Genomic DNA, 13,216 nt, shown 5'->3' with positions numbered 1-13,216 from the left:
GGACAAAGTATTTTTATTTTTGTCCAATACTTGGTAGTAGACATGGCAAAACGGGCGGGTCGGGTCAGGTTCGGGTCGGATCAATCGGGTTACGGGTCACGGGTCAAAATGGGTCATTTTAAGTGGGTTGAAAACGGGTTCGGGTCAATCGGGTTGCGGGTCGGGTCGGGTTGACCCGTATTTTTCACATGAAATTTTTTATTTTTTATTTTTATATATTTTTTATAAAGAAAACAATATGTATTTGCCATTTGGATAGTTATGCAACATATTACTTGATGTAAAATGCATTATTTTGAATTCACTACTTATATCAAGAATAAACTCAGTTAAACTTATTAATACTTATTCAATAATTTTAAAATTATACAAATCCTAACATTGCTATCTAAAACAAAACAACACAAAGATAAGTAAAACAAATATACAAGTTTTATTTTTACACAATATCAACATTCCAAAAAAAAATTACAAATGACTTATTGGATAACTCATTTGATAAAGAATAAAAACATATAAGAAAGTTACAATTTTAAAATTTAATTTTATAATCTATTATCAATTGTGGTTGACACTCTATTTCAATTTGAGATATACATTAAAGTTTGATTGCTTACTTATTTATACCTAGTCTCTTTTATGAAGATCATATCATTGTTAAGCAGCACACACTCTAGGAAATATCATAATTTATTTTGAAAAACAGTTTATTTTGAACATAAATTGTTAAAAAATAGATCTAAACATTCATAATTTATGCTAATTTGATACTTTGGCTTTACTATTTTCACACTTATGAATGTGTCTCACACATATCTACAATTTTAAATCTGTTTTTAACTTTACTGTAACCAGATTATCTTGGCATGTACTTTGCTATTTGATATCTAAAAGTCTTTACTCATTACAGAATGCTCAACCATTTATTTTTCAATTAATTTGCATGCAGTTATGTAAATGTATCAATTGTTTCCTTAAAACTTACAATAAACAATTAAACCAATATTGTCTTAATTTCACTATTTTTTTTATAATAAAAATAAAAAGTTTTAAAAAAATGGTTCGGGTTCGGGTCGGGTGGCAGGTCGGGTCGGGTTGAACCACAAAAAAACGGGTCGGGTCACGGGTCAACCCGTTTTTGCTTCGGGTCAAAAAATCGGATTTGGGTCGGGTATTTTCGGGTCGGCTCAGAAAATTCTGACCCGTTTTGCCATGTCTACTTGGCAGCATCACTTCTTTTTTTAAGGTACACTCGCCTAGCAACAGTTGGCAGTTTATATATTTATATTTACTTCTCGTTTTCTTGGATGTTTCCCTGCAACATAACTAACACGGGACAAAAGAAAGACAAAAAGAACGGCAGAAGTATCTCTATAAGGAAATTATACGAATTCCCCAACTATCAGAGGCTTTAATGCATACTTTTTTGAAGGGTGTTAGTGCAGCAAGATAGTTTTTTTTTTGTGTGTTTCTCTCTCTCTCTTGCCTACAATGAGTGGAGGAAAGATTTGAACCCAAGTTATTTACATAAAAAGAATTGAGTAATATCATTATGGCATTATCTCCTGGCCATATGACAGCAAAATATGTTTAGTAAATGATTTTGAGACTTAGAGCCTTACTCTTCTCCCATACTTGATTAAGTTGATTTGTTCATTTCTTAATGAAGATTTCCAAATATCCAACGTTAACTAGTACAATAATCCTACAGAACAAACAAAACTACAATCGGTGAGAATCATAGAGGGACAAAAACATCATTCTGAACCACTCTGTACCAAATATTTCTTGTCTCAATAAACTATTCCACAGAATTAATAATACCCACATGAAATTTGCAAGCTTACACAACTTGACATGTGTTGAGAGCCAAGATATAGCCGACTAGTTGGGACCCATTGGAGATTTTTTTTGAGAAATCCTGTAAAAAACTAATAAAAAGAACTTGTTGGAGCAGCAATGGGGCATGCACAGGGTATGGCGTATTCATGGGCTTTGATCACCATGATTGTGTTGCTTTTCACCTTCCAGCACATGAGTGCCCATCATTTGGCCTAGAATAGTTTAAATATTTAATTAACATAGAAGATTTCCTCTTATGAGTATCAAAATTTATGAGTGGCATGACATCTTTTTCAAGTGTTTATGCGAAATTGATAATCCCAAGTTGATCACACCATTTAGCACGTAAAGTTCAATTTCAAAGCAAATGATTTGGTATTATTGAAAGGCAAGGATAACTATAATTTGGTTGCTTTAGGATAACCATGCTAACCTGAATTCTTTTGAATTTTTTTTTTAGCTAATTACAACGTGGCAAAACTTTTTTCATACATCAAACATAGAACGATGTCATATCGAAATCTAGGAAAAAGTTTTACAAATTAGCTTTTAGACTTTTACAGCAATTCCAGTGGAGTTTTCCTAGCCTTATCCTCAATAATTTATATTTCCATGAATCAGCTATACCACGTCCATTGCATCTTAAAGTTCCTTTCGTAAGGGAATGGAAAGAAAAATTGAGAACACAGTGATAATGAGATGGGACAAAGGCCCACAATGTTTGTGCTGAGAGCTACATGATATACCATACGTCGGAATCATCGCATGTGGCAGCAATCAAGAGAAATTCATCAAACAACTCCTTCGAACTTGACAATTATTTTGGTCAAAATATGGAAACATGTCCTTTCCCTCGAGATATTGTCCCTTCAACAAGTCTAGGCACACAATCTTGTTTTACAGTTTTTTATACAAATGCTGACATAATTTGCTGTGAATATTGCATAAGAAAGTGATATGAGCCATAGCTTCAAGTGAAAATGATATTGCTTCAATCATAATAAACTATATCAGAGTATCAGTAATTGTGAAAAATGTTCTGTTTTTACATAGATCACAACAAAAAATTATGACATTACAGGTTTTACACCAAGGGAGAGGCTAACTTGTTTGATTGGTTCTGTACTTTTTTCATGTTGGAAGGGAAAAATGGTTGTGGGGGCACAGACAAAGAGCATACTGATTGGAAATTAGCCAATCCAGGTTCCTGTATAGTTACAAATCAAGAAGACAGAAGTTCTAGTCCATAAAAAAAATTGACTAGCTGATGTTCATGCCAGCTTTACAGCAAGAGCACAAAATTCTAAAAAGAATTACCCTTACAGTACCTTTCTCTGGTCCTCATTGTGACACAGCATTCATTTAAATTACAAATTACTTTCCTATATATTTTCTTAAAGCTATCACTGAATCTCCCAATGGTTTGGAGTAAAATGAAACTTACCATTAGAGCTTTATGGAGGAGGCAACACAACAAATTTATTCTTGGACTCTGAGATAGAATAGCTCTTGTCCATTTCATGGTCAATTGGGAACTAAATTCTGTGTTTCATGCAACATGTGCATATCACGTGGAAGACATTTATATTTATCGAACTATTGTACAGTTTGTTTTTCAGTTTTATGAAAATATGTTGTTTGAAAAAATATATCTAGAAAAAAGTAAAAAATTAAAAATAAAATAAAATAAAGAACTACAATTTCAAATAATCGAGTAATTTGTAAGTTGTAACTAATCCTTTTATATTATACTTATCCCGTGAAATTTTTGTGCAATGACATGGTCTAAACGACTAAATTATTGTGTTTTCCAAAAAAAAAAAAAAAAAAAAAATCTAAATTTTTGGATAATAATTTCACTTTTGGATGGCTCTTAAATCCTTAATAGATGCTAATTACATTGGGCTCCTAAAATAGGGTAAGACCCCAATTTAGAAAGGGAAATCCAAAAAAAAAAAAATATATATATATATATATATATCTAACGTTGATCTCCTTAAGGAGTATACTAAAATAAGAATATACTAAGTTAGGGAAGTTTTCTAAACTCTTATTTTATTTTATTTTTAAAAAAAAATATTATATTCACAATATTTTCATAACACTTTCAAAACAAATGAATAGAATCTTACCAAAAAAATTTAATTCAACGACCTTGTTTGGGATTTTCCATCAAGGAAACCTCACTTTGAATTCTTGTGTTTGTTGTAAAATAAAAAGGACAAAAAAAAAAAAAAACCTTTTCTTAGACATTGGGACCCTGCTTAATGGCAAACTGACAGGTTCTAGAACCAAAGATCCTCATGTGCTTATGGGCTGGGTTTGAACCAATTAACTTTGTGAAATTGAAATCACGGAAATGGCCTACTTACTGTTCATCATAGGATTAGAAACTTTAATTTATAATCATTTTTCGTGGACCCAAACTTCACTGAGAATGTGCACAGTAGCTGTAAAATAAAAATGGTACTTACACCTTTCGGCTAAAGTGGTGGCTCATGACAACTACTCAAAACTTTCTTTTCATTTTCAAACCACAAACCTCGCTTCTCCTTTTGAATTACTAGTTGTACAAAGATTAATTAGAGCTTATTGAATTGCCTCTTTTGATTACTATAATAACCAAAAGTTTACTCAAAAAGTCTATCCTAAGAACAAATATTCACTTTTATAATCAGAAAGGAGGTAGTCACACCAGCTCAACCATTGAATTGAGAGAATTATATTTTATCAACTTGTGACTTGGGTTGAATATGACTTGTTAATATGTAATTTACAATATTATACTTTATCACTTGAAATTCAACTGTATTTGTTGAGAAAAGTTTACTAGTTGTATAAAGATTAATAAGAGCCTATTGTATTGCCTCTTTTGATACTATAATATCCAAAAGTTTACTCAAAAAGTTTAACCTAATAACAAATATTCACTTTTATAATCAGAATGGAGGTAGTCACACCAGCTCAACCATTGAATTGAGAGAATTATATTTAATCAACTTGTGACTTGGGTTGAATATGACTTGTATTAATATGTAATTTACAAAATTATTCTTTATTCACTTGAAATTCAACTGTACTTGTTGAGAAAATTATATTTTATCAACTTGTGGGTTGAATTCGACTTGTTAATATGTAACTTATAAAATTATACTTTATCCACTTGAAACTCAACTGTAATAAATTTAATATATTCAAAATGTTAAGTATTTCTAGTTTTTATAATTTGAGGTTAATTGAAAAATATTAAATAAAGTAGACAAGTTAATATATCAGAGTTGACCTAAACAACAATGAACATAGTGTGTATAATCCTTATCATTTGAGGAATTTATATGGTGCAGTTATCCTAAAAATTATAAAATTAAATATATTATAATTAATCCATCATTTGATTGAAAGTCTAGATAGCAGCAATATTTTAGTCAATTGAAAAATGAAAATATATACTTATTACATATATAAAATGAACTAGCAGTTAAAGCTTGCTGGGTTTGCTTGCATGCATGTCTGCACAGATTTCCACAAAACTGAGTCTTAATTAACCAGCAGCCATTTGACAATTTAAACAGCACTACAGGGACAACCCTCAATACCCTAAATATTACTAGCTTGTACTCTTACTTGTCTTTGGTCAACCCAGAAAACCTTGAGTACGCAAGCCATTGAGAAAATTCCAATGTCAAATCCAGAAAACGTCCAACCTTGACTTTTGGTTTCTATGAATTGTTCACAATGTTCCAATATCTCTAGCTACGTACCTAGCTAGTAGGACACATTGTTGAGCCTGTAATAATTGGATACATAGTTGTACTTTGCCACACTTCACTTTGTTGAACTTCATATTGTTCACACATTAATTCTCTTGACTTCCCTGATGTGGTCAATAATTATTATTGGGTCGCCTACATCCAACAAGAAGTCTCAGTCAAGTCCAAAATCTGTTTTTTCTTTTTTTCTTTTTAATTGTGTTCTATTTATGTGTTTTTTAATTTATTTTATGGAAAAATGGTCATATGTGAATATGAAGTAGGAACCTTTGCAAGCACACCGGATGGAGTTAGGTTTGCTTTATTTTGGTTTAAATATTTAGACAATTGCACTAATCGCTAGATTTATTTTTTTTTATCAAATTAATTAATTTAATTAAATTTTAATTAATTATGATTTCATTACTATCTACTTCAAATCATATCCACAATTCTACTTAAATTAATATACTATTACATAGTGTAGTAAATAATGTGATAAGTGCAAAACAAGAAATTGATACAAATTATAATTTCTTTCTATCCACTCTTCTTCTATCATCAATTGATACAAATTATAAGTGTGATGATAGAAAAAATAATAATTTATACTTTTTCTATCATCACACTTTTTCATACCTTCTACCGAGGCCATGTGAAGCGAAACTAATATCTTCTTCATCCTCTAATTTTTCTATTCTAATATTCTCCAACTTTTCTATCATATCAATCAAACAGGTTAAGATTTAAAAGTGTAATTTAGTCTAAAATCTAATTTGGATGATTTATTGAAATTTCATTTTTAATATATTATATAGATAATACTCCATGGTTGTCGAATTTTACCAAAAATAAAAAGGTCAAAGTAGTACTAATAGTGAACGCAACATTGGCAATTGGTCTGTTTACGTCTTCTTCTTCTTTTTTATAGCGTGGGAACAAGGCAATGATCTTTGATAATGCTCTAAAAATCAATAGATTGGATGCTTCGAGCTTGAATGATTTGAAGGGCCTGAAAAAGGAAAATAAGGAATCAAAGGTGACCGGGGTTGACCGGTCAAAACTCCTCCGATGATGAAGTTAGTTTCTCTCTTACAAAATCTGGAATTCCAAACTTCTGGGAATTGTGTAAAAGGATCCACCCACCTTATTTTTACGTAGAGGAGTGTTTATATAGTACACAGGGCGGTTACTTATCTGATAACTTCCCCTATCATTGAGGAGGTTGGGAGATTCGGAATTAACTTCCATAACTGCCTTAGAAGTTACATTGTTTGATCTTATATTCTATAACCGTCATTGGTAGCAGTTCGTAGTAGTGAACCTCAATTTTTACTTGTGCTCCGAAATAAGAATGTGGAAGTTGTCTAAAACTTGTATAGAGTCGGGACATATAAAGGTCATCCAAACATTTTTATGGACGGATGACCTTGTCATGGACGAGTTCTCCATTCAAAGTTCGTTTTTTATATTCTTACCATGGACGACCTTTATGGACGAACTTGGAGTTGGTCTATTTTCTAATACACCATCAATCTTCACTCATGACATACCCCAACTCATTTCTTTACCGTGTGTTCCAGTTAACTCAATTGATAAAGTCTCTGATAGTTAAATAAGAAACTTGGGGTTAAATCCCCACTTACACAAAAAACTGATTAATGTCTTGGTCTAATGATAGCTCTGGTTCAATGCCCGGCTACACCAAAAACTAATTTGTGTTTTGGTTTGGCGATAAAAAACTATCATTAGGAGTGGATGCTATAAGTTAAAACTCTCTAAAAAAAAATGTTTTACTCTGATGATAAAGAGATATCATCAAGTATAGACGTCATAAATTGAAATTCTCTCTTAAAAAAAAAAAAAAAAAAAAAAAAAAAAACCCTTTCTTTACCTTGTATTATATGATTTCTTTTTATGATTTTCTTTTCCTTTATGGCTATACTTCGTTGAAAGTCTAGATGATTAAAGTCTTTCAGAGTGTAAAAGAGACTAGACAAGACAAAAAGAATTGCTTCCAGCAAGAGAGAGGAGAATTTTCGTCATATTGACAGATGGTAAATGCAAAATTTACTGGGTTTCTTCAATGGGTCAAGATTCAAGAATGACAAAACCAAGGCCATAATTACCTTTTGCACTGTCAAACCACCATAGCCGTAGTGCCAAATTGGCACTATCATGGCTATGGTGGATTGATAGTGCAGCTGAGAAACAGAGATGATGGTGATGGAAATTAAGCTTGAGAAGGTTTGGTGGACGGTTATGGCAATGAGAAGCTTCGGTGGACAACAAATCGACCATAGCTTAGGTGAGTATTTTCCTTCTAACAAATCGACTATGGCATAAACAACTTGAGTGTTCGAGTTTACCTCAAAAGAAATTCTTTTTTATTAGGAATTTTCCTTCCCACAAATCGACAAATGGCAGATTAGAGAGAGGTTAGAGATTTCAATTTTTTTTTTTTTTTTTTTTTTTGAGTTTATTATACAGGCCGGGCTCAAGTATTACTTGTTCCCAATCCGAGTAAGGTGCGGTTTGGATTGGGCGTCTGCATTTACAAGTTTGCTTTTCTTTTTTTTTTCTTTTTTTTTTTTCAGCACTTGTTTTTGCTTTTAGAGACAAAATCCACTGTTCATGAACAGTATGCCCACTGTTCACGCACTGTAACAATACTGTTCACACAATGTAACAGTACTGTTCACGCAGGACCACAACCACTTTATTAAAAAAAAATTTAAAAATGGGTCTCACAGTACTATTCACACATTTAAAAATTATTTTGCTATAGTGTTTTCTGATGGTGTCATGAATAATCCCGTCCATAACTCGTCCACGTGTCTCGTCCAACGAAAGAAGCTACAATAGGCGGCGAAAATTGCGAGCGTACTGGCGAACCTCGTCCATACATGGACGAGCAATACCTTGTGAGATCTATTTATCATTTATGAACGTCAAGCCTTCCAAGATGATCTCGTTCATCTTCCACTAAAGATGGACGAGATCATCCTGGAGGTGTCGTCCATCCTGATTATGGATGGACGAGTTCATCGGCCCGTCCGACCTAGGTAACTTCCACAGCGGTTATGGAAGTTACTCCCAATTCGCCGGACTCCTCGACATTGGGAATGGTTCATAAACAGATAAACCGTTCCACACACACACTATATAACGCTTCTTCGATGAAAGGTAAATGGATTCAGACACTTTTACTTTGAAGAGAACATTTCTTCGTTACAGAGAGTTCAAAGTAACTGACTTGATCATCGGAGGATTTTTGGCCGGTCCCCCACCGGTCCCCTCTGATTCTGTGTCCTTTGTATTACAGGAAATAGCCTAAAGATCAACGTTCGAGTCCTATCAACCCACTGATAAAGAGAGAACCATCAGTTGGCGCCGTCTGTGGGAAGGAAATTGTTTCACAGTTTACTTCTCCGTGACAAAGGGTTTGATGGTTCGGACTAGATCAAGGGCTACTAGCCCAGGCCATCAGGGAAGCAGCAACCCGCATCGTGATCGCCAGTCTGCACCGGTCATGCAATCATCTGCCCAACACGCACAATCAATGGCAGACGCTATGGCGGAGTTGACTCGCCAAAACCAAGAATTACGAATGGAGATTAATATGAGGAGGCAAACACATGAAGAACGTGAAGGTGGACAAACAGAGAGTCATGGCGGAAGAGAGAATACCGAAATTGGAAGCCAGTTTAGAGGCACCACTTCACGAACGGTACCACACTTGAAGGAAGAAATGGATCAAATGAAGAGAGTTATGGAGGAGATGAAGGAAAGTATGAAAAGGGCGAATCTGATAGAAGATTTGGTTCACAGAACTGATTCTCCCTTTACGGCTTCCATCAACGGTCACCCCCTACCATCAAAGTTCAAGTTGCCTTCACTGGATTCGTATGATGGAACACGTGACCCGTTTGATCACATAGCCACTTTCAAGACCACCATGCATCTTCAAGGGGTGCCTGATGAGATAATGTGTAGAGCCTTCCCTACCACCCTTAAGGGTTCAGCGCGAGTTTGGTTTAGCAAAATACCTCCAAATTCGGTGAGTTCTTTTGAAGAGTTGAGTAAGTTGTTTGTTAACAATTTCATTGGAGGACAAAGGCACAAGCGTTCCTCGTCCAGTTTGTTGACAATAGAGCAGGGAGAGAACGAGAGCCTTCGGTCATTTATCACCCGTTTTAACAGGGAAGCTCTCAGTGTGGACGAAGCAGATGATAAGCTTCTACTGGTAGCCTTCCACAACGGGGTGAATTCGGATCTGTTTATACACAAGCTCTATGAAAAAGAGCCCCAATCCATGGCCGAACTCGTCCATTCGGCTCAGAATTTTATGAATGCAGAAGATGCAATCATCGCCAAGAAGAGGAAGAGGTCCGAGAGAATGGATGCAAATCCCAGTCGTCATCACGAGCAAGGCACTCGTCCAAAGAAGAGACGGACGGATGAAAGGAGAGATCGAGAAAGTAAGAAGCCAGGCCTTCCAGTACGGAACCAGCAGTATACCCCTTTAAACGCCCCACTTGAGCAAGTCCTTATGCAAATCAAGGATGATCCTTCACTGAAGTGGCCGGAGAAATTGAAGGGTGATCCCAACAAGCGCAACAGGAACAAGTACTGTCGCTTTCATAGGGATCATGGTCATAACACGGATGAGTGTTTTGACTTGAAGCAACAAATTGAAAATCTCATAAGGCAAGGGAAGTTGAGGGGTTTCCTTGGACGAGACCAGAGGGATGAGAAACAGAAGGGAAAGATGGAAGATTCATCGCGACCACCACTCGGGGAGATAAGAGTCATCATTGGGGGAAGTTCAACTGGCCGGTCGTCCAAGTCCAAGAAAGCATATTTGAAGGTAGTACAGAACGTCCAGCTTACCGGACGATCACCGAGGGCAATGTCTATGGACGAGCAGGCAATCACTTTCACGGACGAGGATGCTGACAGAATTCATCACCCTCATGATGATGCCCTCGTCATCTCCCTACTAATTGCAAACTACACAACCAGAAGAGTGCTTGTGGACAACGGAAGCTTAGCAGACATTTTATACTATCCAGCTTTTCAGCAGATGAGATTAGGACGAGACCAGCTCCGTCCAGTGAACTCCCCCCTAGTAGGTTTTGGTGGGATGAAGGTGCAACCAGTGGGTACCATTTCCTTATCCGTGGTAGTGGGGGCATATCCACAACAACTTACCAAGGACGTCAACTTCCTTGTGGTAGATTGTCCATCTTCCTACAATGCCATCATTGGAAGACCAACTTTGAATAGCCGGAAAGCTGTTACCTCCACTTACCATTTATCAGTCAAGTTTCCAACAGAATATGGGGTAGGACAGGTACAAGGTGACCAACTGGCAGCAAGAGAATGTTACTTGGCCATGCTGGCCATGGACGAACAAGTTCAAGCAATGAATATTGAAGAAAAGAAGGTTGTAGCAGAGCCTACTGAAGCATTGGAAGATATTTCCTTGGATGAAGTTAACCCTGAGAGGTGTACCAGGGTTGGAGCAGATTTAGAAGAGAAGATTAAAAAGGACCTCGTCCAATTTTTGAAGAAAAACATTGATGTGTTCGCGTGGAGTCACGAGGATATGCCGGGTATAGACCCTAGTGTCATTACCCACCGTTTGAATGTATGTCCTTCCTCTAAGCCTGTGCGACAAAAGAAGAGGGTGTTTGCCCCTGAGAGAGATAGTGCAATCAAGGACGAGGTCCAGAAGCTGATGGTAGCAAAGTTCATTAGGGAAGTGTATTACCCTGATTGGTTGGCCAATGTAGTAATGGTCAAAAAAGCGAATGGCAAGTGGAGAATGTGCGTGGACTTCACTGATCTGAACAAGGCTTGCCCCAAGGATAGCTACCCGCTACCGCGCATTGACCAGTTAGTAGACTTAACTGCAGGACACAAATTGCTTAGCTTCATGGATGCCTTTTCAGGATACAATCAGATAAGAATGGACGAGGCGGACCAAGAGAAGACATCTTTTGTAACCAGTCAAGGCTTATTCTGCTACAAGGTGATGCCGTTTGGCTTGAAGAATGCAGGGGCAACATATCAGAGGTTGGTCAACCACATGTTTCGTCCACAGATTGGGCGGAATGTGGAAGTCTACGTAGATGACATGCTGGTGAAAAGTCAAGACGAAGGAAGACATCTAGACGATCTGCAGGAGACATTCGAGACATTGAGGCAGTATCACATGAAGCTAAATCCTAGCAAATGTGCCTTTGGAGTATCATCAGGGAAATTCTTGGGCTTTATGGTATCCCACAGGGGAATTGAAGCGAATCCAGATAAAATTCAAGCAATATTGGACATGAAGCCACCGCAAAATACCAAGGAAATCCATTCCCTTACTGGACGAGTCGCTGCGCTTAACAGGTTTGTCTCTAAAGCTACTGATAAATGTTTGCCATTTTTTAAGGTTCTCAAAAAAGCATTCGATTGGACCGACGAATGTCAGAGAGCTTTTGAAGATTTGAAAGTATACCTTACCATGGCACCGCTGCTGAGTCCATCAATGGAAGGAGAGGAACTATATTTGTACCTAGCAGTAACCCCGCATGCCGTGAGCTCGGCATTGATAAGAGAGGAAGATAAAGTGCAAAGACCTGTGTACTATACAAGCAAGGCATTGAAAGGAGCGGAAGGACGGTATCCGCAAATGGAAAAGTTGGCCTTTGCACTAATCACAGCATCACGTAAGCTGAGGCATTATTTCCAAGCACATGTCATTAATGTTATGACAGATCATCCTCTCAAAAAGGCAATGAATAGGCCGGAAGCTGCAGGACGATTAATCCAGTGGGCTGTGGAGCTAAGTGAATTCGATATCAGGTATCTACCAAGGCATGCCATTAAAGCTCAAGCCCTAGCAGATTTTATTGCGGAGTTTACCCCAAGTCATAACGAGACAGAGGACAGTAAGAGATGGATCGTCCATGTGGATGGTTCGTCCACACGGCATGCAGGAGGAATTGGTGTGGTCCTGCAGTCCCTAGAGGGAGATAAACTGAAACATAAAGTCCGTCTACAGTACCAAGCGACAAACAATGAAGTCGAATATGAAGCCCTCCTCAAAGGGCTAGAATTGGCAAAGTCCGTGGAAGCAAAGTCCATATGTGTCATGGGGGATTCCCAACTGATCATGGGGCAAGTGAATAGGACGTATGAGGCGAAGGAAGAACGAATGAAGAAGTATCTTGGTAGGGTGATGCGCCTTGTGCGAAGGTTTGAAAAAGCTGACTTCGTTCAAATCCCAAGGGAGGAGAACGTGGAAGCTGATACTATAGCGAAGGAGGCTTCAGCAGATGAATCATTAGAGAAGTCAGATGAAGTTCAATATGTGCCAAGTATAGATGCCCCGGAAGTACAGCAGGTTGATAACAAAGAAAATTGGATGACTCCCATTATATCCTATTTGAAAGACGGACGACTACCAGAAGAGAAGGACGAGGCCAGAAAGGTGAGGGTGAGGTCAGCTAGATACGTCCTTATGAATGAAGTTCTATACAAGAGAGGTTTCTCTCAACCTTACCTTAGATGTTTAGCTCCGGACGAAGCAAACTACGTGCTGAGAGAAGTTCATGAAGGGGCATGTGGCA

The sequence above is a fragment of the Quercus lobata genome, chromosome 2, assembly GCF_001633185.2.
Source record: "Quercus lobata isolate SW786 chromosome 2, ValleyOak3.0 Primary Assembly, whole genome shotgun sequence".
Lineage (NCBI taxonomy): Eukaryota > Viridiplantae > Streptophyta > Magnoliopsida > Fagales > Fagaceae > Quercus > Quercus lobata.
Note: the sequence above shows the minus strand (reverse complement) of the source record.